This window comes from Pteropus medius, unplaced genomic scaffold (genome assembly GCF_902729225.1).
Source record: "Pteropus medius unplaced genomic scaffold, Ma_sr-lr_union100, whole genome shotgun sequence".
Taxonomy (NCBI): domain Eukaryota; kingdom Metazoa; phylum Chordata; class Mammalia; order Chiroptera; family Pteropodidae; genus Pteropus; species Pteropus medius.
Genome location: NW_024347791.1, coordinates 30,885,018 through 30,905,354, shown reverse-complemented (window position 1 = coordinate 30,905,354; position 20,337 = coordinate 30,885,018). Strand labels below are relative to the sequence as shown.

The 20,337-nt window shown below is 32.5% G+C and overlaps 1 long non-coding RNA gene across 1 annotated transcript in view; it reads right to left on the bottom strand.

The window, feature by feature from the left end:
- LOC120615100 (uncharacterized) overlaps positions 1-20,337 on the bottom strand; it is an 85,692-nt gene that overhangs the window by 56,627 nt on the left and 8,728 nt on the right. The window contains exon 2 of the long non-coding RNA XR_005656195.1: positions 7,195-7,251. This is a non-coding gene — a long non-coding RNA (uncharacterized LOC120615100). The remainder of the gene's footprint in view (positions 1-7,194; positions 7,252-20,337) is intronic.

Here is a 20,337-nt window from a genome sequence, read left to right as displayed (position 1 = left end):
TATATTATTTAGAACTGCTTAAAGGGACTTTTTTAGAGAGAAAAGGAAAGCCTATAGACAACATGGTGCAGTTTCTTTTTGAGTAGAAATGACCAGTGAGACTACTGACCTTTACATAAAACAGTCTCCAGGACTAGAAAAATAATAAAGCCATTGACCCTGTAACCATACATCTTAAGAAGAGATATAAAAACTATGTTTAAGCAAAAAGAAAAAAAAAAAAATACTGGTTATACAGTAACTTAGAAGTCAGCGTATAACTGAGAAACTAAAATCAGGGCATATTATTCCAGAGTTCAAAATACCAAATGTCAGCAGACAAAAAGACAAATTGTGATACTTGGATGAGAACACTGTGCTCTTACTCAGGAATGTTATAGAAAGTATATCTATACTAATGGAAAAGTCAGAAACAGGATGGTGAGAAGAACAACGTAGTAGTAGCAACAGCAGCCCAGTTAGGCCTTCTTATTAAGAAAAAAATAGAATAGATTTAAGGGGATAAAGAAAAATTTTACTAAAATTCAACAATATGCTCAAAAAACGTTTTCATAGCACACATTACAACTATCAGCAGAAGGGTATGGTCAGCCTGAAGAATATTAAGAGAATAAAAATAGAGATTTTTTCACTCTAATCTAGCTATACCATTAAAAAATAAAAATAACAGACATATCCTAATAATTAGGATGAGACGATGAAACAACCATGGACCAACAGGAAAATTATCTTTACATAGGGAAAAGCTACACTTTCTAGGAAACATTTGTTAATATTTTGTTTTTCTTTGAATTTTTTTTTTTCAGCTATACCTGTTAGAAAATAGAGAAGAAAATGTTATGCTTGCATTTTATAAAATTTCAATCTGGCTAAACATATCTAAAATATTCATAAAATTAAGCTTTTTCAGGATTAAAAACATGGTTTCCTAAATCGTTTATGAAAGTGACTATAAGCTGATGGAGATATTTTGAGCACAAGGTGCAGCAGAATTTTAAATAACTTCCTCTCACTCCTCATCAGTGTGTATATGATTTCTAATCATTCCTCTACACATCAGCTGTGATGAGAATGAATCCAGGTGTAATGAATATCATGTTATTATTCTGAAGGATGTTTATTTTTATTTATGCTATTGTGTTTAGGCTCTTCAAGCAACATTTAGAACAAATAGGCATACAAAGCTTCCAGTTTAAAACTGCTAGCTCCATTTCATGAATGGGGGAGGATCTCTTCTATTTGGATAGTTTCCAATTAAAATAGGTTGAGGGAGGCTGTAATACTAATCCTCAAACTGCCCTTAGTCTTCTGTAGAGTAAGGGAGAATTTTCTAAGTAATGTTTCCATCTGAAGTTCTAAAGCTTTCCAGAAAAGTTGAAAAGAAGAGAATATACATTTCTCAATGTCAACTTCTGTTAAAAGAAAAACTTTACGAGCACAGATGTCTATCCATAGATAGAGTTGTTATGGTAAGAGGAACTTTCCATAATTATAGGTAATCATGCAAAACCTCTTGGAACACAGCTTCCATTTCATTTTTTATTCCTGAGATTACAGAAACTTGGGAAAAGCAGTATTTTTACTTATCAAGCTAACAGCAGATCTTCTAAAAAGCTTAGCATAGTATGTTTTTTTTATTAAGCATATATTTGCTGACTAAACAAGTGATTCTTGTTTGCTTCTACAAGATAATAACTTTGAAGCTCAATCCATCCACAAGTCTAATGGTTCATATTTGCTGCTGTACTAATAAGAAAAATAAACAAGAGCTAACTAAAGAAACAAAGCTTAATGTTAGAAGCCCACTTGATCACACTCAGGAAATGATTATATTTGGTTGATACTTATTAAAGTTGCATATTTAAGTCTATTAAGATGCATTTCATTACCTCTGACAAATGCAAATAGGCTTTCGACCTTTTCAGAGAAGCAGAATTTATTATACAATTCAAAGAATGATTGTATCTGCCTTCTGGGCTTGGTGTATTCTGGTTTTATAATATATACACAAACAGGATTTGTTCTCAGAGTAACATTGGGACTATTTCAGAGCTGTAAGTCAGGTGCTTGATGAGCTCCTGAAAATATTTGTTTAGTATTTTGAATAATACATATAATTTACAGTGTTATTCTGAGATAACAAGAAAATGTTATTTCAAATAACAGCTTACTTAGTAAACACAGTTTCCAAGGGAGATATAACCCAGCTATCATGAGACATCACACATTTATTTTAGGTAAGCCCATATCTACAACTCATGTCCCAAGAAAATTACAAAATATTGTGAATTGGCTGACATTCTGCTCAGATAAGGTTTCGTTAGTACTTATAAAAATGCAAATGGATTAATGTAAATTAATTGTTTTGAAAATACTTTATTGCATTGATAAAAATTACATTTTACTTGAAGTAAAGTATAATCAAAATGTATTTGAAATAACTATAATATAAAACATCAAAAATCTGTCCACTTTCATGAAAGGTTAGGTTATAAAAAGATGTTACTTATACACATTAATATTCTCTTAAATTTTTTAAAGTTTGTATTTTCAAAATTTAATTTCTACTTATTCACAAAGAATGAGGTACACCTAAAAGTCCAAGCACACTTTGTTTAACAGTTAATTTTGAAATTTAGGTAGTTAGACTGTTGGTTCTTGTATTACTTTAAAAAAATACATTGATTATCAAATCCAAATTTGCTATTTTTTTGTTCATCCAAATTTTTAATGAAATTATAAAATTTCAAAATATAATTCCAATTAGTCATTTATCTATTGTAATTATAAGTCTATTCCAGTTTCTGAAGTACCTGTTACTAAGATGATTAAACATGAAAACATATTATTCCACACACAATATATGTTTTCTTTAAATAAATATATAATGTTTAGTAGTTATAATAAACACAATAAATACAGACATTCTTTTACTCACATATCTACCGCAGAGCAATGTTGAGTAGTCTTATAGAAATGAAACATAATTCCTTATATTTTTTGCTTTATATTTCCTCATCATTGTTTTAGTAAACCATTTTTTTCTGATCAGCCTTGTAATATGAGAATAGTAAAGAGCTTTGAATATAATAAAATTAATCTAGATAACCAAAGGAAAAACAAAAAGTTTAAAAATCTCAGAAAATATACTCTGTTAATTAAGGCACAATTATAAATCAATGTTTTTTTTTTTAGTTATAATTCATTGTTTATAGTATTAAAATGTTAAAAAATATATGACCACCTTAAATTCCCCCAAATATTAAAGCTTTATTTCTCCATTTTAAACTTCGGACCTACATTAATTTTATTTTACATGGAAATCAAAATTTATTCCAAGTTTTGTTTTGTAATTTACTAGATATTTGTGTTTTTTATTAGATATGTGTCATTAAATAAATATATTTCAAAGAAATACAGGAAATCAATGGGGGAATAGCATAATCAATGAAGAATATGAAAAATATAAATCATCAATAAGAAACATTAGCACTGTGCTAAAGTTTTCTTTAAGAATACACACATACACACACCATCACCATTAGCAATACAACAAATGACACTAATATCCTCCTTTCTCTTATCTCTAGGTAAATACCTCACTAACATCAAGGAAGAAAGCCAAGTTCATTAAAGAGTGCTTCTAGCAAGTTCTGAAAAGTGAGTAAGATAAACTACATCTGCCTCTCAGTGGCAACTCTCATATCCTTAGATAATCCCCTTCTCACCATTCCCACTGTCATTGGCCTCCATCAACTCAGCTTCTCCCATTTCTCTCATGTACTCTCACCTCTCTTCATAGCCACCCATAGTACTCAGTGTAAAAATTAAAAATATTTCCATAAAAGAACAGCCCTTGAATATTGATATCTCTCCTCTCTACATGTATCTCTTCTCTACAGAATGATAGGCAGACAAAATTGAGGAAGAGCCAAGTCTTTTTGATTCCCAAACTTGCCTTAGGCTTTTAACATTCTAGAAACAACAGAATAGAATGCCTAAATCCCTCCTTCAACATGCTCTAATCCCCAGTTAGATCACAGGCAAATAAATGTGTTTTTCTTTTTTTTAAATTGACATCAGTTATTTGAAAATAATTTCAAAGATTTGAAAGGTTTTTTTGCAATATTTTACTATACTCACTGAAGAAGTGATGTGTTTTATAAGAAAACAAATAAACAAGATAATTTATCCTCCCAAGCCTCAATTTATCTACTGTAAAATTACTCATCTGTTCATCCAATTATTAAATAGTCATTGAGAGTCTATAATGTTCTGGGAACTGCTCTAGTAGTTATGAATAAACATAAAAATCCCAATCCTTAGCCACTTATATTCAAGTGGGAAAAGATAGATAATAAGCAAAATAAGTATTTAAAATGCATATGTTAGATGTTAAGATGTACCATAGGAAAAAAATAACTAAGGAGAGTGCTTAAGGAAGGTCAGAACAATGGATGTAGGTGTATCAGGTTTCCATTTAAACTTGGGTAGTAAAAAAATTATTTTCTGTGAATGTAGTAGTAGTAGTTAAGCAAAGTTCTGAAGAAAGTTAGGGAGCAGCGCCTGGGAATCACCTGAGAACAGCAAATTACTGGTACCTGACTTGTCACAAAAATAGTAAGAAAGTCAGTATGACTAGACTGAGCAATCAAGGAGAATCACAGTAGGGGAAGAGGTGAAAGAGATAAGGACATGGTTTGGAGTGTGTAAACTGATGGTTTAGAACTTCGAAGACCATTCTAAAAACTTCAACTTTTAATCTGAGTGAGCTGAGAAACCATTGAAGCATTTTGAGCAGTTAGATTTCTCATATCTGACATGTTTTAACAGGGGAGAGACAAGAAGACCAATTAGTTGGATGAGAGATTAGCATGAGGCATTAATTACTGTTTTTCCACCAAGAGTATGGTAGTGGAGGTGGTAAAAATGGTTGGATTTCGAAAGTAGAGTCTATAAGATTTATTAGTGATTGGATGTGGAGTGTATGAACAAAAGAAAAATCAAGGATGACTCCAAGATTATCAGCCCAGGCCACATAAAGAATGCAGTTGCCATTAACTAAGATGGAAGAAAGGAGTTCTGTTATTGGTGTATAAGTCTCAAGATACTTACTAAATATCTAAAACATCTAAGTATGGCAATGAATACAGAAATTTGGAGCTTTGGGGAGAACTCCAAATTGGAGATATATATCTGGAAATCATGATATTTAAAGTTACGAGAATTAATTTAAAAAGCGTGATAGTTTTAGTTAACTATACCTAAGGGTATTGTTATAAAGAATATTATCATTTACACTGGACCTAACACAAAGTTGAGTCTTTAATAAATATTAGTTATTATTAATATTATTCTTCTTTATGGACAACTTACTAACTGTTATGATAATTATGAATAAATAAGTAGTGGTCAAGTCTGATTAAAATGTGCTACTACTCTTGTAACTGAGGTCATGTCACAGATTATACAAGGTTGAAAATATAGGTAGAAATAGAAAGCAGCATTCATAGGAAAGTATAAGAGTGAAACACCATTCATAGATAATAGTTTCATGGGTGTTAATTTTAGAGTATCTCCTTCTGAGAAGAAGTAAGTAAATGTGTACATCAGATTGACCTCGCCACACCAAAAAATAATAATAAGTGTATATACCCCTGTTAAGTGGTAATTCAGACTCAAACTTAGAAGAAACTTGATTGACATGTGAAAGTAATGAAAAATCAAACTTGGCCAGATTCTAAAAGGGAGTTAAATGTAAAGACTATCAGATAATATAAAAAAATGTGTTGGGGATGTGCTTTGTTACCTCTTCTCATGCTTATTTCTTGAGAACTTCAATTTAATTCGAATAAGACTGACAAGTATTTCAATATATGACCTATTTTAGATTGCTTTAAATTATAACCTTATTAACCTATAATAAAATAAAGGAAGATATTAAAAGGTAAAATTTTTCCACAATCATATTACATTGTTCATAAAGAATGGAATTTATGAGTAGCAAGAAATTAGAAGTGAATTAAATCCCGTTCCCAAGGAAACACTGTTAGAATCTGTTAATATTTACTGGCCTTTTCACATTTTTGCCTTATTTTTCAACTAAACTTGGAAAAGCAGATTATTCACACTCAAAACATATTTTTAAATCACTATCGGTTGTGTTTTTGTTATAATTTTTCTCATTTGAATCACTTGTAAATTGTAGAACAAAATGAAAATTAGTATTTTCTTAATCAATTATTATGTTTCCATATAAGTTCCAAGATGCAAAATATAAACACTGAAGTGAGTAGTTATGAAAAAAACCTTTAGGAACCATTGCTCTATCAGTATACTTTAAAGTTCATTAATAAGCATAACTAAGAGTATTAAATATTATAAAACATGTTACACAGCCACCCACACCTTAACAGATATTGAAAAGCTGCATCTATTATGTCACCTAGTGGGTAAAAAGAAAATAGCAAGACTACAACTCCCTTTGTATTTGGGGACTGCAAAGTCAGATCATACATTTTGAGTTTACAGTACCTGAGTAGAAGTTTGAGAAAGCAACTGGATGGTGGCTACAGAGGTTTCTTGTTCTCAGGAGAAAGAGGTTATTATTCAAGCATAAAGTTATCCCCAGTATTATCCCCAGAGATAGAGAAAAAGTGAAAAATCAGGATTAGACTCGAGCAGGTTTTGATGTTTTTCATAAAAGCCAATTCAAGTTCTGTCCAAAGAAAAATCTGGTTTAGATACTAATAGAAGATACCATGCAAGCTACTTCTAATTTTATTTCTATGTGAGTTATACCAATGAGAATATTATTTTTACATTCAACAAGTAAACAATTATTGTTCCCCTAAGAAATGAGAGGGGCAAAGACAGATCTAAGCATAGTGAAATCATGTACAGACATATGTTTTAGGGATTTTGAAAATCAGCTTGTAAGCCAAGTTGGAGATTATTCAAATATCCAGTTACTTCCAGGACAAATGTGATTGAAATACTTTGCCATAGAGAAAAAAAGGGTACCTAATCGATGTTAAACATAAACTTAATTGATAGTCACACTTTTAAACCCCAAGGGTTACCTATTGGTTAAGAATTTACATTTATATTGAGCACATTTTAATAGCATTTGACTCCAAATTTTGAACCCTGTGCTTTCCTAATGGAAATATGTGACCCAGATATGATGCTTACCACTTGCATACCACGATCCTCAGAATTGACAGCTGTATCATGCAGATTTATTTTTCTCTGGAAAAAAAAAAAAAAGATTACCTGTCATAGGAGAGTTTTACTTACTAGAGAAACAACCAGAAACTTAAAAAAGAAAAGAAAGCTTACATATTCTTAGTACTGAAAGAAGGAAGAGGCGCGTACTCTAATTGATTTGTGTGAACTTTTCTCTTCACCCCACTAATGAATAGTTAGTTATACAGCTGAAAAGCAGACATGAAATCTGTCAACAATTTTAACATGATAAGTTAAGGAGAACTGCTGCTAGTTCCTCTTAAATTGATCTGAAACATTAATATATTAGTTTGGGCAAGCTTGTCAACCAGGTCATCTGCCTTAGTCATGAACCTGGCATACAGCATTTTTGATAATCCTTTATGCAATTCCAACTGTCAACCAACTCTAATGCTATTTTTCTTAAATGTCAGTATAATTGTCCCTGACTAAGAAGTGACTTAGTTTCTTGGTGTTCTACATATCTAGCTCCTTGCCCAAGGGACTTGTACTAGGCTTCATTCATGTCATGTTCCATTAGCTATAGTTAACCAGGAGTAGACTTAAATAGTCCATGTTTTCTAAAAAATAAAGAAAAAAGTAAAATAACTGAATTTTCAATTAGTAATAAAGTTTTTTTCAGATTGATGGGTATGTGTGTGGGTTTTGTATATGTGCAAATGGGTGGGTACCTGTAGTTTCTTCCCTCAATATCTATTAATGAATATAGGCATATAATAGTGATAAGCACTTCAATATTATCATGAGCCCTGGGCCCCAGTAACAAGGCTTCTTTTGATTTCTTAATACCAAATAAAGCTTAATTGATACTCTCATAAGCATGAATCAAAATTAATAAGAAGATAATAATCTGGGAACCTTGCAACATTACATTTACAAAAATCTTAATCATGGCATTTTTATAACAGTAATGAATAGAAAATATTTGTAAAAAACCTGATAAAAAAATTTTAAATGTGAAAATGTCTAAAATTATTTAAGTAAAAAGAAATGTTCATGGTATATTGATAAGTGAATAAATGGATAAGGAAAATAATGCATAATATAATTTTTTTGGAATGGAGATATTCATAAGTGGGTATATAAACATAGAAAACTACCTCAAGAATATATTCCAAATGTTAGTGGCTGTCATTTTTTTTCCCCCCCACTGGAACAAGACCTGTAACTTTTATTTATTTATTTTTTAAGTTTATTGGGGTAATATTGGTTGATACATTTATATAATTTTCAGGTGTACATTATAATTTCATATCCGTATATTCTATTGTGTGTTTATCACCCAAAGTCCAGTTCCTTCAGCTACAACATATTTGATCCCTTTTACCCACTTCACCCTCCCCCTACCACTCTATATTTGACCCCCTTTACCACGTCTGCCTCTCCCCTCCTCATCCACCCCTACTGTCTGGTAACCACTAGTCTATAGTCCATGTCCATGAGTTTCTGTTTGTCCTGTTCATTTGGTGCTTTTAGGTTTATATCCCACATATAAGTGATATCATGTGATTTTCAACTTTTTCTGCTTGGCTTATTTCACTTAGCATGATTATCTCAATGTCCATCCATGTTGTCACAAATGGCAGTATTTCATCTCTTCTTGTGGCTGAGTAATATTCCATTGTATATATGTACCACTTCTTTATCCAATCATCTATTGAAGGACACTTTGGTTGTTTTCATGTCTTGGCCACCATGAATAATGTTGCAAAGAACATCAGCGTGCATATGTCTTTACGGATAAATGTTTTCAAACTTTTGGGGTAGATACTCAGAAGAGGGATGGTTGAGTAATATGATAGATAATTCTTAATTTTTTGAGGAACCTCCATACTGTTTTCCATAGCCATGGTAACAATTTCCACCAGCAGTACATAAGGGTTCCTTTTCCTCCATAACCTTCCCAACACTTGTTATTAACCTATCTTGTTGATAATAGTCATTCTTATAAGTGTGAGTTGGTATCTCATTGTGGTTTTGATTTGCATTTTCCTAATAGCTAGTGAAGTTGAGTATCTTTTCAAATGCCTGTTGGTCATTTGTATGTCCAGATAAGTTTGTTTAAGTCCTCTGCCCATTTTTTAATTGGATTGTTTGTTTTTTTGTCATTAAGTTGTATAAGTTCTTTATATATTTTGGATATTAGCCCTTCATCAGAGGCATTGTTTCTAAGTGCAAAGTTTTTCTCATGAGAATAAGATGTTATGTATTGCTGAGATAGACTAAGAGAATCTGGACCAAAATTAAGACATCCTTTACAGTCAACATGAGTACTACTATTAGCTGAGAACTTCCTAAATCTCTTCAGAAATTATGTATTTTGTGGTCAAGACCAAGCAGTATACTAGCAAAAAAATAAAAATAAATAAATAGAATTAGTAAATTAGTTTTCTAGTTATAACTCTACTATTAAAAATAATTTATTAATCTATACTATAATTACTGAAATAAATAGATTTGATGTTGACTTAGCTTTGATTCTTTCTATTAGTATGTTTGAAATTAAGACACTGTTGTGCAGTTAATTTTATGGTTTTGAAAACTGGAGTATGGCAATAAATTGTTAACATTAGAGGAATCTATGTGAATTCTATATTATTTTGCAAATTTTCTGCAAGTCTAAAATTATTTCAAAATAAAACAAAAATTTTAAATAAGAATTAAGCTGAATAAAGAAGCCAGATAAAATAAGAGTTATGCCACATGATCCTACTGCTGTGAAATTTCTAGAAAATTCAAATCTATAGCAAAAGAAAGCAGAAAAGAGATTGCCTAGGGCTGAGTGAGAGCAGGCATTGACTGCAAAGGGGCATAAAGAAACTTTTTAGAGGTGATAAAAGTATTCCAAAACTAGATTCTCATGATCTTTGTGTGACTGCACACATTACAGGACTCATCAAACTGTATACTTAGAATAAGTACATTTTATAAAATATATATCAATAATTGTATGTAAATATATCTATACAACTATGCAAAGTGTATATACAAGAAAGTTCATTGCAGAAATACTCATAAGAAATAAAAGAAATACATTGATGATACAATAGTATCCAAAGCAAGAAGTTGAGTAGGCTATGATTTACTTATACAATTGAACACTGCACAACTAATATAGAAATATTTCTAAGACGCATTAAGTAACAAACCACAAAACTATATGGATAATAAGGTGTACTTTAGAAAATGGAAAAATACTATCATACGTATATTTTTCCATAAATATTGTAGGGAAGGAAAAAGTTCCTTCTATCCCTTTACATTTCACAGTCAGGCCTCAGAATTAAACTGACATATAACAGATTAATAGGAGAAAACATGTACACCTTATTTAATATTTTACATGCACATGGGAGCCTTCAAAAGGAAATTGAAGGCCAGAAGGAAACAAAGAACAATAAATTATGGGAATGTGATGGGAAAAAGGGGCTTGGACTAGGGACAGTAAATTGTGGGACAGTGACTAGGAAGTATACAGGGAAAACTAATGGAAGACAAGGGTTATTTTAGCAGGTTTGTATACACAGATCTATTTTGATGTCAACTCCCAGTCTCTGGTGATAAGAATATTCTCTGTTCCTGGTGCAGATAGGGCATCTTCAGGAAATTTTATTACCTGCTTTTACGTAGAAAGGGGGAGAGCAAAGAGCCTTTCATGCATCTGCTGTTTCTCAAGTGCCTGAAGCTCAAAATAATCAATATGACAAAGGGTATATTGTGGGGTGTCATGTTCTGAACCCCTTCAGGATAAAACTATCTGAAAAACACACAAAAATATTAGCAGTAGGACTAGAAATAAATAATTTATTTTTAAATAAACTCATATTTAATTTTAATTATACAGATATACAGCAGAAAGTAATTATTATTCTCTAGTATTTACTTTCCCTCTCTTCCTGCTCCTTTGCCCAGTTCCAATAAGGGCAAGATAAGAACTACATTTCCCAGCCTCTCTTGCAACTAAGTAGGCCGATGTGGCGACTAAGTTCTTGCAATGAAAAGTGAGCAGAAATCAGCTATGAAATTGCTTGGGCATTTCTACATAACAAAATTGCTTGTTTTGTATCTCCTGATCTTGTTCCCTTCCAAGAGATGGTGTGGGATGGACTTCAGCCAGGTTTGGCCATGCAGTTGAGGACATACCTAGGTTACAGTACATTATGAAGCTGAACTGAGCATCACAGAGCTGAATTATCGGCTTTTCATATTCTTCATCCCTTGGAACTGTTCCCTGAGAGAAAAATAAATACTTATCTTTTCTGAGCTCTTGCATTTTGAAATCTTTTTACAGCAGCTTGGCCTAACAAAGACAGCATATATTGTTTTAAATATAGTTTAACTTTTTAAAATTCAAGATCAAGGAAATACGTATATTTTAAATTAAGATGATCAAAGTGTCAGTCTCATTACTTAGTTATCCAATATGCATTCTTCAATAGTATTTGAAATTTCCATTTTAGAATGTCATAGTAACACCAGTTGCTTTTTCAAACTCCTATATTTTAACCCCCTATATTGTTCCTAATATAACCATGTTTTTAAAAAATGAACAATTATTATTTCCAAAGGAAAAGGCTATTTTTTAATTTCATTTTAGATATATATTTTTTATATTCACTTTCCTTCATTTTTCTAGACAATAGAAAAATATAGTCCTCTCATAGGACTATATTTTATTTTGACAGCAGTGATATTATCACTTGTTTACTTCTCATCAGATAATGGACTTTGGTATCTGATTAATTTTACTCTATTCTTGAAAGAAAAATGTCATCCTCAAGCTAACATATCTTACTGATAGTTCTCAGTAATATAACCTTTGGTTCCTTCCCAATATTACTCTAATAACTTCCACAAAATCTACTACAAACAAGGTTAGCTGAATTCAAAAATGGCATTCATAATTTAGAAAAAAATATCTAACGATAATGATCTACAAATCTATAAAATTCTTAATTTGCAGGAAACTTACTTGGCTTGTGAATCAAATCAACTTAATAATCAGGCAGTACACAAGTTCTATCTAGTATCACTATTAAAGTGATTACTATGGTGTTATTTACTTCTATCAAATTCTTCTAGAAGATGAAATATTTTCTATTCTGAAGCTTCTTTTGTACAGTAATTTCAGAGTTTTCAACATCAACATTTAGAAATAAAGAATTGGCTGTTTCTAAAACTCAATATTCTGTAATTGGATAAACCACGGCTATGATCAATATTACATTTATAATATGTTTACATTTAAAGGCTCCTATATCTAAAAGTAAAATTTTTTCCTGAGAGTATTTACATGAACACTTATACATTTATTTTATCATCAATTTTATTATAAACTTCATAATTGTGAGATCTTTTTTCCATTTATTAAAAACAATTAAATAAGAAACCTCACATTAATGGTATAGGGAGCTGAATCCCCTTTTGATTGAATAATCTCATCCAGTCTCTACAATTCATTTTTGTCCTTTTGAAGTTTATTGGTATTGATTTTATTTTGGAACTCTCAAAAGTAATTATTATATATATATGTGTGTGTGTGTGTGTGTGTGTGTGTGTGTGTGTGTATATATATACACACACACCTATATATATAATTTTTTTTTTTTGGCAAAAAGATCCCCCAAAGAAAGGCAAAGCATTTATATACATGTTGTATAATTATATATGTGTTATGTGATGATGAAAAATAGATGAAGACTATTGCACAACTCTAAGTCCAGAACCAAGATATGGTCAATGAAGATGAAATGAAAGGTGCAGATGTGAGAAATACCAAGAAATAATATCCATAGTGATGGATAACTTATTGACTAAGAGTAATGAGATTAGGAAGAGTTTAAGGAAGGTTATGTGCCTTTAAGTTTGGCAAGCTTAGATGAGGGGGGAAATGTAAAATGAACATTTGATGCGTGAAAGTAAAAGCCATATCTACCTGAGCTCAAAGTAAAATGAGGAGGCACAGCAAGACTAACAAAGGAGTTCAGTAAATTTGGGAATATTGTTAATCATAGTAGATATCCAAACTCTTATATTTCATTTGTTTGGAGTCATTCTTGTAGAAGGTGTTTCAAAGACTCCTACTATGAGGCATGCCTTTCTCTCTGTTATAATTAATTGTTGCAGAAAAAGAGGGGAAATAGGCATTCAACAGCAAGTTTAAAATCTCTTCCCAACAAGAGATTTAAGAAAATTGCAATTCAACAAATATTTACTTGAACATTTAGTGTTGGAGTTTGAGCTGGAGTTTTCCTCAAAAGGAAATTATAATTATTCAAGTACTCTAATATAATAAGTATTAAGTCAATTATTATAAGAAAGTAACAATATGAAACTGTTGCTTTCAAATAAAAGTTAGATCACTTTCATTTAGAGATATACAGAAAAAAAAATTATAGCAGATAACATTTGTGAGAAAAATGGTGCTCTGCTGTTTACCTAACAGAGATCCACTTCCTTTAATATCTGAAGTGTTTGTCAGCAATCTGTGAAGACATATATACAGGGATCCAAAGGTTTTAGAAAACTTTATAGCTGTTTGAAATGTTTTGAATATAATAATGAATTGGGGCTTGTATTTTATAAGTTTTTAAAAATATTTATCTTAAATTCCCAGCAATTTAAATTTTATATTACAATGTTGGACTGTGACAGAATAGGAACTTTCCAAAAAATTGGCTCTTTACTACAAAGAGGTTGAGAAGCACTGTGTTAGAAGATGAATAACATTTCTACATAAACATGGAGGGTATGCTAAGATTTTTGTAAAGAAAAGCATTACATATGTTCTACAATCAGAAAGTAGTGTAGTTTCATTGAAGTACAGTGTATATAAAAGTTTGAAGGTAGAGAAGGTTATAAATTAACTTTAGATTATAACTTAGGAAGTCCCGAATGCTACAGCTAAATTAAAAACAAAACAAATACAAAAGCAAAAACAAAACTTTCCTAATCTTTGAGCAAGTAAAGTATATCTTTGAAAATGAGACCATAGCATAGATATCAGGTTTGTTCTGGTTGTAAGTTTCTTATAGAAATAAGATTTTAACTAGTGATCTTTCTTTTGTTCCTGTCTCACTTTCCCATCATATATCAATACAAAGCCAGAAGGACAATCAATTATATTATATTCTGGAATATTTCTTCATATAGCCAATTATTTGAAAAAAGGTATTACCTTTAAACACAACTTTCATCAAACATCTAAGAAACTGAGGTTTTGAATAGTTACCCATTAGGTATTAGAATGCAAGTTCAAGCCATCCCATTACTTTTCAAATGAGAACAACATGAGTTTCTTCCTCATCCCTGAATAACTTATTACATTCAAAAAGAAAAAAGAAAGAGAGAGAGAGAAAGAGAGAAACAAGAGGGAAGTTCAAAATACAAAGGAAGAAGCAAGGAAGAGCCGGAACAGAAACAAAACGGAAATTGTTCGAAATGGAATGAACAGAAATAAATGGAAAAGGTAAAAATGGGAAATGAATGCGGATGAGGAGGGATGATGGTGGGATGCGATGATGGTTCGAAAGACGTTATGATGATGATATATATTGTCATGCTTCATATATTGGCCTGTTTACGATACACGATGGTTTTTCATGCCATATTATTACTATGTCGTGAAGATGATGATGAGACATTAAGATGATGGTTGGTTTACATATAGCTATTTATGAGGTTTGCTTATGGTTCGCCATACCATGTCGTCGTCTGTCTTCCTGAAGTCGCTTCGTCATTGTCTGTCGCCCGTCTGTCGTCTGTCATTTTTCCATGTTTTTTATTATTGCTGATAGCATATTTATAGTTCATGCCACATAGGTCACATTATTATTGCTGTTTGCCTCGCTCACGTCGCCTGGTCGGTCAACGTTGTCTGCTGTCGCTGCCTGTCTGCCTGTCGGGTTTGCTGTTCGTCGGGTTTTCCGTTTTTCGTCATTACCGCCTGGTTTGTCATGCTGCTCGGTTGTCAGTCGTCGGCTTGCCTGTCAAGCCCGCGTCAGCTTTTGCCTGTTTGCTTGCTCTGTCTGCTGGTTTAAATGAGGGCTATATTTTGTTTTAGGAGTGGATTTATTCTGGCTATTGTTAAGACAATTATATTAGATGGATATGAGAAAAAAAAAAAAAAAAATGCCAAGAGTGAAGGATAAAGCCTTTAGGGGAAGCCAGATTCTCAAACACTTTTGATTTATCAATTGAACTCTTCAGCATAAATCTCACTCAAGTGAATAATTTGGTATGTATGGACTTGAAAATGTGATCTAAGATGTGCTAGCTGAACGCAGGCCTTTCCTTGGCTCTCAGTTAAAAATAACTACTTTGGAGCATACTCATTCTAAAAAGCCAGTTCAATGATCTCTTAAATTCATTTGTTTTTCTTTGGTTCTGTTACCATATTCATAATAGTGAAGTTGCATTAAAGCAACTTCAAATACTAGGTTAGGTGTATTCATGGAGTTTCGTGTCTAAGCTACTCCTTTTATCCTAAAGGACTAAATATTTTTCTCCTTTTATCCTAAAGGAGAAAAACAACCTGATCCTGTATTTTTACCACTCAATGGTTTTAAACTTCATCTCAACACTTATGTTGTCAATCTAAAATGACTGAAAGAGATTCAGCACAGATATTTTTTAAACAAGTTTAAAAAAAAAAAAAACCCAACAAACAACAAAAGAAAAAATAAGGTAGGTTTTTTTAATTGAATGATCATTTGAGTAAGTGTTAAAATCAAGCTAATGCCAAACATAAGACAATTGCGATATATATTTTTATATTAAAGGCACATTGATAATTTTGTTCCATTGATGCACATATGTTATTTTCAAGTTGGTCTCCAAAGTTATTTTTTGTTCATTTTCTCCCATGAGATGGAGTAACTATTGTTTTTTTGGAGAACAGTATTTTAAATCACATAAGTCTCCTCGGTATTAATTTATTAAAAGAAAGAATCCCCTAAATTAATGCTAATAAAGGATAAAGTTAATAATATAACTCACATAGAAATATAAAATAAATATCTGTCAAATATTTTATTTAACTCATTAATTAATGAGTGAACCAGTAGGATGTTACAACTGGTTCAAAGGAGAATTCAAACAACTCGCATATATAAAAGGCAATCACAAATGCTGAAATAAATGTGCAAATAAATGTGAATCTGATGAATATCCATAGGGAAATAATCAGCTGCATCTTACTGGACAAATTTTTATTTTTATGGACAAGAATTATTTGCATTACTAAATAGCTCAAAGAAGATAAAAGGAGCAAGACCAAATAGAATCAGAAAACCAGGAAAGGTACGCTACCCAGGACACTTAGTAATTTTTGTTTTTGGTCCATTTTAATGCCTTTGGGAATTTTCCCATTTAATCCTATCAGCAGAAATCTTCTATTTTTGTATGTTGTATTTTGTTGTAACTATTATTATTATTTTATCAATTTATTTTAAAGTAAGAAGAAGAGATTGTCAAACTTCCTTAAAAATGAAGTTTCAAATCAACTGCTTTTCAAAAAGTGTAGCTGCCAAATGTTTGAGAAAAAGATGCATTTAGGTCACTGTATTCTCTATGACTAACATCCTTTGGTGGCACTTATAAGTAGCCATGTGTTACTTATAAGTGTTTGTTTTTAATTCACCACCATTTACTGGCACTTAAAAGATCATGTTTTTTTCAGGAAATCTGCTTGACAGCCTGTGGTGTACAAGAGAAATTCAGTAGACGCTCTTTTATAACATAGCAGTAGAGTGTATTGTTAATATATAGCCTCTTGGGTTAGTAAATGGGAGTGTCAGCAAGCAGTGGGATGTTTAACCAGCAAACGGCTTCTTGGAGGAGGCGCATACCTTACTATGGCTAGTCTACCTTACACTGTCAGTTTAAAGCCTTGACTGAACACAGCCTCGGAATGATTTGTGCCCTCTGAATAGGAGCTAGTAGTTTCCAGACAGGCCCTATTAGGCAGGCATCAATGCTTCCTGGAAACTTGAAAGGGATATCACAAGCATGTGGGGCTTTCTAGTTTACTCCTGAGCCATGTTGGTTGATTAAGTTTGAGGGTCTTGTGTGAAGTGCTTTGGGGGAGTTCACACTGTGAGTATGGCAACACAATACTTCTTTTTTCTGATTAACTTCCCCAGGATCTTCAACTCAAAACCTTGCACTTGTACTCACTTCACTTAAAATTTTACAAAAGCCAGAACTCCTGAGGTCTCATTGGCTTCGACAGAAACGTGCCTTTGCTGCCAAAAATTTATCTTCTTTAACAGAGGCCTATATCCTCCCACCTAGCTCCCTCTCGGAAAATTGTCCAGCTGTGGATCAGACCTCATATGCTATCCTTCTGATATCCAAGATAAATCTAACTCTGTAACTACAATCATTCTGATTCAAATAATTACATGCTTGGCTTAGTAGTGGGTGCCAGCCACAAATGTGATAATTTCTTTTTCCCAGAGCCTCACACAAAGAGGTAATTTGTTCTATGCCCCCAGCAACAGGTGAATGGCACAAAACATGAGCAATGCATACATAGAGAGAAAGGCACATTTTATGGATAAAATGGGTGACAGAGAAATGATCCATATGCACAATTACTAAATTTGCATTAATCATTTTGGGATGGATGCTCACATTGTATGAGTCTTGGGAAATTTGGCAGAGAAAGGCTGTTGCCTAGAGGATAAAAATAGTTTTATTCTTGTCTTCTTTCATAAGCCTGAGCACTGGGGGATTCAATTCCCATGCCAACTTTTCGAAACTCTAGCCCAAGGCACTAGAGTGTCACTTAAACCCTCCCACTTCTTAATCAAATTCCAAGTTTTCCTTTTCTCAATACTTAGGTTTTATTTGTTCTCAAACAACAGTATCAAACATGCTTGCCTTTCTCTTGGCAAGTGTTTGCTATTCCTATACCAGGGTAGGAACAGCACATAATTGGAAAATTATGCACATAGTTAGAAAAATTAAAAGGTATTCCACAGGTAAACATATATAAGGTAAAATACAGCTATTGGTATAAAAAAGATTTCACACTTCCTACAAACCATTCATTCCAGTTCACAAATTGCTGAGAAGGAACAGTCACTCACTTGAGTGCCACCAAAACCAATGCTTAAGCCACAGGTGAAAATGAAAGAAAATGTATGTCAGGAAGGTTGTATAAAGAAAACTCTATATCTTCAGCTGCACAACTACAGATAAACATTGAAAAACTTGAAAGAAAACAAATTAAAATATAATAAGTTGGTGAATGAGAGATCCAGATATTCATATTGTTAACTTTTTGCCCTATTAATTATACCTATCAAGATTCTCAGTTACCTGGGGGACATTTCCTTCCAGGCCCACAAACTCAGTGTCATTCTTGAACAGCTTCTCCATCACTCACCCTCAAAAAAAGCCTCTTCATGCTACATCCTGTCACTTCCCCACATTCACATCCCTCTAAGATTTCCCTTGTTTCTACTTCCTATATTTACTTGTACCATTTTTATGAACAGTTATAAAGCTTTTCCCAGTTCTTGTTTCATATGCATTTTCCAGAAACAAATATTTTAAACTAACTTTTTTGCACCTGAGGCCACCTTCACAAAATAGACTTTGGTTCTCCTTTGTTCTGTTTGCAGATGACATGCGGAGTGCACTTACAGCATCTGTGACCTCTTCCAACTCCAGTGTGTTCTATCTATATTGTTCCTATATTTCAAATCTTTTTTTTTTTCTCAACTATGAAACTAGACAAGATAAGCAACATGCCCTGGTTGCCAGGGATGGGGAGTGGGGAAATAACAACATTTCACAGAAAATGTTGGACCTCTAACCATCTGTGGTAGGCAGAATTATAGTCTCAAGTCAGTGTAATTGTCGAAGCTGAGGCCCACAGATGAGGTAGCCCAACTGATTTCAATAAAGCTCTCTACCAATCCAGAGAAGAACACAGATGAGTGACAGAGTCCAGTCACAACCAGAACTACCTAGCTAAGCCATACCTAAGCTGACAAACTATAACATCATGATCTAACTATATGCTTACTGTTTCAAGTAACTAAATATTAAGGTGACTTGTACAGCGATAGCCAACTAATACCATACTTGTGCCTCCACCTTCTTTCTTCACAGAAAGAGTTTGCATGTCTGGATACTTGCATGCCTAGATTTTCTTGCATGCATGGATTCTGTCACAAGAAAGCCCTGTGACCTTTGTCAAGTCATTAACTCTTAAACGTTTCATCTGTAAAATGAGAAGTTGCTACTGTGTGATAGATATACAATATCACATTTAGCTTTATGACTCCACCAAAGATAAAAAGAGAAAAGAATTTCAAAATAGTCCTTTCATTAAATCAAACAAAGAGTATCACTGATTTGTATTCCACAGATTCCCACTTCTTATGTGACTAGGAGAATGGATTTTAACAACTCTGAAAGCAAAATTAAGCCCTGAGTTGAACATTTATTTTGCATCTCTCATGTGCCAGTTAGTACAATGTCAGGCTTTGACGATAGAGGGAGTTGAAGGGACGCTGAAAGACCAAAAGAGAAGAAAGCTTTTCCAGGAGAAGGAGTTTCCTTATGTTACAGCTCACATTCCTTGGGTATACAGGATGCCCGTGGCAGTCACTCTCTGGACCACAGTGGACCACTATCGGTCAGCTTAGTCTGCAAGTTTCTCTGCCTCCAGCTGGCTGCTTTCTGTGCACAGACTCCAGTTCTAAATATTTGTATTACTATGGTACATGATAAACAACAAATGCTGTAATGTCATTTTGATCTGTTTTGACTAACAGTCAACTATTATCGTATCCAAAAATTATCATATCAAAAAATACATAAAAGTTAACAATTCATGTATTGTTTCTAACATTTCAGAAATAAGATTTCCTGTTCCTCAAAGTGGGAAGCATAACTGCACTATCAAAGAATAAGCAAACTACAAGAGTTGCAATCAGGCTAACTTTTTTTCCCGAGAATATAAATTCATCGATTATAGTCAGAAGAGAATCACTAGACTTATTCTTAGTTTGTATAATACCAATCATGGTTTTAAGAAGGTATTGATCTAAAATAATAGTAGTGCAAACACTT